Source organism: Thalassophryne amazonica, chromosome 7 (assembly GCF_902500255.1).
Source record: "Thalassophryne amazonica chromosome 7, fThaAma1.1, whole genome shotgun sequence".
NCBI classification, from domain to species: Eukaryota; Metazoa; Chordata; class Actinopteri; order Batrachoidiformes; family Batrachoididae; genus Thalassophryne; species Thalassophryne amazonica.
Genome location: NC_047109.1, coordinates 102,911,079 through 102,920,620, shown reverse-complemented (window position 1 = coordinate 102,920,620; position 9,542 = coordinate 102,911,079).

The following is a 9,542-nucleotide window of genomic DNA, read 5'->3' as shown; positions in this document are numbered from 1 at the left end:
CGTAGACTGTGGGGGGGTTCCCATGATGCACTGTTTCTTTTTGCTCCGTATGCATCACTCTGCATTTAATCATTAGTGATCGATCTCTGCCCCCCTTCTCGGCATGTCTTTTTTCTGGTTCTTTCCCTCAGCCCCAACCAGTCTCAGCAGAAGACTGCCCCTCCCTGAGCCTGGTTCTGGTGGAGGTTTCTTCCTGTTAAAAGGGAGTTTTTCCTTCCCACTGTGGCCAAGTGCTTGCTCATAGGGGGTCGTTTTGACCGTTGGGGTTTTTCATAATTATTGTATGGCCTTGCCTTACAATATGGAGCGCCTTGGGGCAACTGTTTGTTGTGATTTGGCCCTATATTAGAAAAAAGTTGATTGATTGACTTATAAGGTTTTGAATAATCAGGTCCCATCTTATCTTAGGGACCTCGTAGTACCATATCACCCCAATAGAGCACTTCGCTCTCAGACTGCAGGCTTACTTGTAGTTCCTAGGGTTTGTAAGAGTAGAATGGGAGGCAGAGCCTTCAGCTTTCAGGCTCCTCTCCTGTGGAACCAGCTCCCAATTCAGATCAGGGAGACAGACACCCTCTCTACTTTTAAGATTAGGCTTAAAACTTTCCTTTTTGCTAAAGCTTATAGTTAGGGCTGGATCAGGTGACCCTGAACCATCCCTTAGTTATGCTGCTATAGACGTAGACTGCTGGGGGGTTCCCATGATGCACTGTTTCTTTCTCTTTTTGCTCTGTATGCACCACTCTGCATTTAATCATTAGTGATCGATCTCTGCTCCCCTCCACAGCATGTCTTTTTCCTGGTTCTCTCCCTCAGCCCCAACCAGTCCCAGCAGAAGACTGCCCCTCCCTGAGCCTGGTTCTGCTGGAGGTTTCTTCCTGTTAAAAGGGAGTTTTTCCTTCCCACTGTAGCCAAGTGCTTGCTCACAGGGGGTCGTTTTGACCGTTGGGGTTTTACATAATTATTGTATGGCCTTGCCTTACAATATAAAGCGCCTTGGGGCAACTGTTTGTTGTGATTTGGCGCTATATAAAAAAATTGATTGATTGATTGATTGATTGATATCCCTGGATGTGATGAAACTAACCACTTTAGATCAGAGCCCTCTGCGTGGCTCTCTGGAACCTGCAAAATGAATGACACTGCAAAAGGCTGTGATTTATCACTTTTACGTTTTCACTCCTTCCTCTCCCATCATATTTTAAAAGTTGAAGCAGTGCACATGGTGATTATATTTAGATGATGGATCAAATACGTTTGGCAGAAAAGTATGCAAATATAATCAATGACAAAACACGAGTCAGAAAAAAGATGCTCAAACGACTTGCAATTTATGGAGGAAATTGCATGTAGCATATTGTTGGTTTGGAGGTTGATGATTGTATTGTAAGAAGTGGAGCTCGGAACAAATTAATCCAGAAAAAGCCACTGTTCCTGCTGTAAATTGCATAAAGACATGACTGGGAGCTTTAAAAGGCCCTCATGCATGTCGCGTCATTGCATGACCACGGAGTTACAGAGTTGCAGAAGCATAAATCAGGCTTAAGGATTTTAAGTTATCACTCCACAGCGGACTTGGAAAAAGGAGTGACTCAACCAAATGTAATCTTCTTAATGCACATAATGCCCTTTTCTTTTTTAAGGCAGGTGTTTATTTTATTTATTTATTTATTTATTTATTTTCAGATGAAGTTTTGACCCAGTCATTAAATGATGCAGGTCTGATTCAAGGAGTAAGCAGGTATAGGAAATGAATGGATGTATACAGTGCATCCTGAAAGTATTCACAACGCTTCACTTTTTCCACATTTTGTTATGTTACAGTTTTATTCCCACGAAGTAAATTATTTTTGTTCCTCAAAATTGTACTCTAAACACCCAATAATGACAACATTAATTTTTTTTGGGAATTTTTTGTAAATTCATTAAAAATACAAAACTAAGAATTCATATACATAAGTATTCACAGCCTTTGTTTGATACCTTGTTGGTGCACATTTGTCAGCAGTTACAGCCTCAAGTATTCTTGTAGCTTGGCAGACCTGTCTTTGGGCAGTTTTCCCATTCCTCTTTGCAACATCTCTCAAGCTCCATTAGTTTGGATGTGGAGCGTCAGTGCATGGATATTTTCAGATCAGGGGGTTTTCAGTTTGGTGGGCTTAGGGTCTCATCTCTGCTTTTTGCAGATGATGTGGTCCTGTAGACTTCTTTGACCTGTGACCTCTAACACACATTGGATTGGTTAACAGCCGAGTGTGAAGTGGCTGGGATGAGGATCAGCACCTAGAAATCTGAGGCCATGGTTATCAGTAGGAAACTGATGGATTGCCTACTCTTGGTAGGGAATGTGGTCTTGCCCCATGTGAAGGACTTCAAATACCTTGGGGTCTTGCTCACGAGTGAGGGGACAATAGAGCGTGAGATTGGCCAGATATATGGTGCCCAAGTGCAACTGTCCCCTTTCCTCACTTCCCTGAAGGGCTTTGTTCACACTGCACTACATGTTCTTACATGTTATGGGCTTCAGCATGTCTATGTCAACACAACATGACTTGCAGAAAAAAGCAAACCTCCCACATGGGGAGTGCCAGGTATAAAATCACTCAAAACCAGCCTAACAGAAAAATAAATAAATACAACCCAATGCCAGAACTCAAAGAAATGAGAAATTTGAAAGTACTCACGGGCAGCAGAACAGTTTGCAATACTTCATAAATGTAACCCCATACCACAGAAGGTCAAAGACCTGGCAACATGCCTCCTATGACACAGTAATGGAGTTTGAAACATTGCAGACATTGTGGATTATTCTGAGTCATTTTTTGGCCTCGATGTCTCTTGCATTCCTAGCATGATAAATTATGCTCTACAAAATTTATCAGTCAATCGTGCCACATGCAAGACAAGATTTTTAAGGAGGCAGCAGATGAATCGGAAATATTGTGCTGCTTTGCTCATTGACCACAATTCACATTCATTGATAAGCTGAGAAACAACACTTGTTTGTAACCCAGATGTTACTAAATGAATTGATGACTGTACTATTTAAGTAGTAATAATTAGTCATGATCGTTAATGGAACAGTGGCATCAGTGACGTGATGTTTGAGATCCATGCTCCAGCACGGTTCGCAAACACACTGTGCACTAACTGAACCGTGTTGAAAGTTGGCTTTGTCATGGTTAAGTGTAAAGTGCCTGGGCACAGACCCCCAAAATCCAAACTGAACATTGGGGGTCAAATGTGTTTGGGCGGGTGTGACTACACACTGACACCCACAACTGAAGGAGTTGGCCAATCCAGTCTCACAGCAAGTCATGATTCAGCAGCACAAAATATACATTAATCTATTGGTTTGTGATATTGTGACGAAAAGTGCCTCATTTTTGTCATGGCAGCACGAATTCATTGTAATTCATTCCGTGATGGCTGCATGAAATTAAAAGTGAAGCGGGGGGGGTTATGGTTAGGGTGGGGGTAGGAGTAGGATTACGTTATGTTTAAGGTTAGGGTTGGGGGTAGGAGCAGGGTTGGTAATATTGAGTCCAAAAAAAAAACCCTGTCACAAAAATTTGACTCATTTTATCACGGAAGGATGAAGAAAAAAAAAACAAAAACTTGAGACTGGGCTGAGTTGGCAGGTTAAGCAGCTATGACTGGATAGACTGTGGTGCATATAGCAGATTTTGCCTGCTGCTTCTCCACTTTTATTACCTCCACCAACAAAGATATTTTTGCCCCTTTTTGTTTGTTTGTGGACAGCCTGGAACCCACAATTTTTCAAATATCGTTATGAAATTTTTATAGAGGATTCATACCCTAATAAGGCAAGAACTGGTTCAGTTTTGAAGGTCAAAGGTCAAAGTCTGGAAAAAAAAATTGGAAAAATCTCTATTGTTTTAAATTGAATTCCATCCGTCCATCCATCCATCCATTTTCTTCCGCTTTATCCGGAGTCGGGTCGCGGGGGGCAGCAGCTCAAGAAAAGCTGCCCAGACCTCCCGATCCACACACACCTCCCCCAGCTCCTCCGGGGGAACCCCAAGGCGTTCCCAAGCCAGCCGAGAGATGTAGTCCCTCCAGTGTGTCCTGGGTCTTCCCCGGGGCCTCCTCCCAATGTGACTTGCCCGGAACACATCTTCAGCGAGGCGTCCAGGGGGCATCCGGAAAAGATGCCCAAGCCACCTCAACTGACTCCTTTCAATGTGGAGGAGCAGCGGCTCGACTCCGAGCTTCTCCTCCTCATTTTCAAAAATTCATAACTTTCTAAGATTGAATTTCCTTCATATTTGAGAATGACATGTAGGCTCATATCCTTTATTTAGTGACAAAGTTTGATCCTGTGTCGTTGGCCGAACGGTCCTCCCTAAAAATCGGTCTCCCAGCCTTCACTGCTCATGCGTCATTTAGCAGCAATTCACTGATTATTGCCTTGTTTCTGCATAAAACTGCACTACAGTCATCATCTATCTCAGTGACAGATATCTGAAGCTTTTCGGGGACCAGTTGGAGACACCAGGTCTGATTTGGATTACAGATTTTGTGCCCACTGAAAACCCCATTTAATGTATATTTCATATTATATCTTAGTCAAATGTGCCCCAATCATTCTCACATTTGAAAGCGAGGTGCAGACTGGCACTCACTATCACGTGACCAAGTCTGATCTGGATCTAATCAAGATTGTGGATTTTGTGGACATTTGAATTTAATATTAAAAAGCCCACTTTGTGTACATTTTGCATTATGTCTCATTCAAAAGTGCCTCAGTCACTCTTATTTTTCTGTTATGGATTTACCTATACCAGCAAAATTGGACGGAGGTTCCAATTTTATGCCTGTTTGTCTATCTTCCAGTTATCAGTTGGATACCAAGTGCCAAAAAGCAATGACAAATTGTGCATAGCAGAGATAACCAATATTCTATAAAAAACTATCTGAAAAAGACCAGCTGGAAACAAAAATGTGACAACACCACAAAAAAAACAAAAAACAAAAAAAAACAACTGAGAGATGCCACAAATGCACCCACTTTGAAGGCGTTCAACACTTATGTGGCTGTGGTTGGCGAGCAACTTTTGCTTCTGTCTTCACCGATTTGTCATAAAGGTGAGTGATCACCATCGTTGTCCTTTGGTGCCATCATCATCCCTCCAGGCTATGTGTCTTTTCCGTGCGTGGTCTTTTGCATAGAGTATGTGCAAGCCCAATCGTGCATTGGTTCATGTGCTTGCGTGAATTTGCCTGCGCACACCTATGTCTATTATGCAGAATCCACTCCACAGAGCAGATGGCAAAAGAATGGCTCAGGAATCAATATTTACTGTAAGCTGGAAAACATACCAGCAGTGCATCTGCATGTGTTTGCTGTACCCCTGTGATAAAATATTAACTCTCTGGGTTTTTTTTTGTTGTTGTTGTTGTTGACAGAATTATCTGCCGCGGTCAAAAAAATAGAATTTACAACTGACCGACCTGTAGCCGCTTTGTGGAGCCTGTGATGACAACAACGACATATTTGTGTTAAATGTGAATGTAGACAGGCGGTGTGGATGTTTGTCATGAAATACTGCCACCAACAGCAGATGTCAAAATGTGTTGCTGGCAGTTGCTGTTACTTCTGTGTGAACGAGCAGAAGTCCAGAAAGAGAGAGAGAGACAGAGAGAGAGAGAGAGATGGCAAACTCGACACTTCTAATAACACATTTATGATCAGCAGCTCAAGCCAAAAGCAGATTTTATATGCCAGACTATGCACGCTGCAGCTTTCCTTATGGTTTTAGTTTGGCTTTCTCTCATGTCAATGCTCTGCAGATAGATGCATTAATTACATAAACCGTTTCATTTCAAAATACATGCAAGATAATTGCATTTTTGTGTTTTTTGGTTAAAATTGTGACAAAACACCCCTTACCTAACAACAGACATGCCGCTGTTCACAAAAAGATGAAAAATCACAAAATAGAACCTTTAAACTTTTACACCAGTAACCCATCTGAAGAAATGGTGAATGATTGGGCTTTTGGCACGAAAACTGCTTGCCACAAAAAAAACAAAACAAAATCCAAATGATACGATATGCATCTCCTTAGCTTATTCCGTCACTGAGCAACTTTATCATACTTTATTTGATTGATAATCGTTCTCCTCTGCCTGGGGTTGATTCCAGTGATCGCACATTTGCCATTTGTTGGAAAACACTTTCCAGTTGATGATATTTTAACAGGAATTTGATCTGACCTCACTCGCAAACAGTGAAACAGAATCGTCTTTATTTTGAGTCAATAATACAGTATGTGAATGAACGGCACAGCTGATGGTGCTGCTATGACATGTCGTAGATTTCACAGTACATGCAGACTGAGTTCTCCGTTTCATGAGAAAGTATGCAGTAAGGACATTTGGCCTAGGAGGGGTTTGACTTATACGATCCAATGAATCACACTGAATACAGTGAACACACAGCAGATAGAATATCACGGAAATATGTGCAGGTATGTATGAGAAGATGGGGTGCTCATAGATTGGGTGTTGGTAATCTGAACATCATAAGTATACCCCAAAGCATTATTTTGTGGTATTAGCATTTTATAATGTATTATGACTTGTTTTTTTTTTTCTTTCCCAATATTGGATGCTTTATCTGTTTAAAAGCCAAGTGGCCTCTATGTGCATGCATGCATTTGTGCATGCGTGAGAACGGCTTTGATCACACAGAAACTGGGGAAAGCTGACATTTGCCATTTGGCATGCTTCTGTATTTGGGGTCAAGGATGAATGCTGCGAAAACAGAAAGTTGATAGTACTAATATTTTTTGAGAAATTAGGAATATTACGTAACAATAGTGAACAATGGATGATAATAATTAAATTCTGGACTCACAATAGTGAACAATGGATGATAATAATTAAATTGTGGACTCACACGCCATTACAGCAGGGGGTGGTAAATCATCTATATTTTAAAAGCCAAGTGGCCTTTGTGTACATCTGTGCGTCTGTGTAACTTCGATCACGGAGAAACTGGGGAGGGCTGACATTTGCTGTTTCATACGCTCATGTATTTTGGGTCAATCTAGAGCCTATGGATCCCCATAGGATGTGTCCATATATAGAAATATGTGAATTTCTGTGGAAAGTGAACCTTCTTCTGCACAAAATGAGCCCAATTCTGGCTTTTTTATGGGTAAACAATTCCAAGATAAATTCAGCAAATTGACAACATACTGTTTATGGTAAATCACAGCTTGATTGCTTCTCGATTATGTCATTTCTGGGAGGGTTTAAATTTTAAAGTCATTCTCCGTAATTTGACAGTGAACTTTCAAATGATTTAATGAGTTGTGGATTACTATTCCTTTTGCCATTTCCCATTTTAATTATTTTTTTTAACAATTCCATATATTTCTGTAGTTAGAGGTTACATATTGTAGTCCAGGGATGAATCTGGTAGGGTAGTGAAGCAGATAACAGAATATTTACAGAGGAATCTTTCAAATTATGAAACAAGCACCAAATTTGGTGCAAATACACACCGAACGTGATCAGACACTACAAATTTGCGGGGGTCATGTGGCGATGGACGCGCCACCATCGCCCAGTGTGTTGCTCTGCTTTTGTTGCGAAAATTCGCCCCGGTGCATCATCAAATAGGAGGAGCTTCCATTCCGTTGGCCGGCTCCGGTTGTCAGTCAAGTTAACATGACGGACCTTGATCACACGGAGTGAGTTGTTGTGGAAACCTGACAAATGTCATGAGACGTTCCCAATTCAGGGAGTATCATTATTTGCTGCAGGAGCTACGTCTGGATGACGGCTGCTTTCAGAGGTCCTTCCGTCTCTGCAGGACCCAGTTTGAGGACCTCCTGTCCCGTTCACACGTGCACATGTAAACAATTTAAAAAAAAAGAAACTCTGCTGCCTGCTGTGGGGCTGCTCCTCTCTCTTCCCCCAAAAACTCTGTGTTTAGAAACCAGTCACCATTTGTTTTATTATACATCTGTGTAGTTAATTAATAAAATATTCTCCACAGATGATTCGCTCGCGCGCGCACGTAATACAAAGAAAGAAACTCTGCTCCTGCTGCTATGGGGCTGCTGCTCGCTCCAAAAACTGTCATAATTGTGTTTAGAAACCAGTCACCATTTGCTTTATTATACATCTGTGTAGTTAATAAGTAAAATAATCTCCATGGACAATTCGCTTGCGCGCGCACGTAAAATAAAAAGACAAAGAAACTCTGGTCCAGCTGCTGTGGCGCTGCTGTTCGCTCCAAAAACTCTGTCATAATTGTGAAATAAAGGACAAAAGAGACATAAGTCCTGCTCACATACAGGACATGTTCACATCTTCAGTCAAACTCCAGACATCTCCACGTTACTACATATTCAGTCCCTGATTGGTCATCGTAGCGCGACGAGACGAAAAAGTTCAGATTTTTCAACTTGGGGAGGAGGGCAACGCGACGTGATGCAACACAATATCATGCCACAAACATGCCAATTGCTCAAAATTGCTTCACTCGCATCACTTCATTCTTGGCACCAAAACGCATCGTTCCATAGGGATTACATGGCAACCTGTCACTGCTGTCGCCCACGTCGCGCCCGGTATGAATGCAGCATTAGACATTACTCTTTTGTAAAAGCAAGTTAGTCACCTAAATTTTCAATAGGCAGCCAGGTAGGGGTCATTTGAAGAATTACACAGGGGTCAAAAATTTGCAAATGCTCCAATCATGTTGAAAACTATACTACATTATTTGTCTGATCACAGAGATTCCAAAAAGGTATAGTTTGGACTATCTGTGACTGAATGTTACAGAGTTATGGGTAAAAACAGTAAGAATGGTGACAGAGGTCAATTTCAGTTTGTACAGGGGTCAAAAGTTAAAGTTGCTCCAACTTTGATAAGAAGTGGTGCAAATGAATGGTTGTGCTAGTAGGATTAATAAATGGAATAATTTTGATTGTGTTGAATGCTTGGTCTCCAAATTAAATAAGCTCAACATCTATTGGATTCTGTGACATGTGACATATGTTACCCTGTAACATGATAACTCAGCATGACACAGGGTGCAAACTATTCCATTTATTAATCTTACTTTTATTAATCTTACTTACTTTTCTTACCTTCCACAGAAAAGTGTTCAACAGTATGAAATAATTTTTATACTATAACATCTGTCCGTAGAAGTAGGATAAAAGTATATGATCTTCATGACACTATGAAAGATTAAAGTGTTTTTGGAGATTCCTGGCCAATTTGTAAAAAAATTAACTGGTGATGATGCGATTGCAAGTTACTCCTAACAGTTGATGTTGGGAATCATTTTTGGAGTTACCACATAATTTAAAATGCCATCAACTGAAGCCCGGGTCATGACCTCAGTGCCATAAATGACCAGGGTTTGGCCTATTTGCCCAATCTCCCATCTGGGAAATCCTGATGGGTCGGTTTCGTCATTTGATGTTGACAAGCTGAGGTACTGGAGACACTCTGAAGAAGTCAGTCAAAGATGCGGTAATTACATACTATTCCTG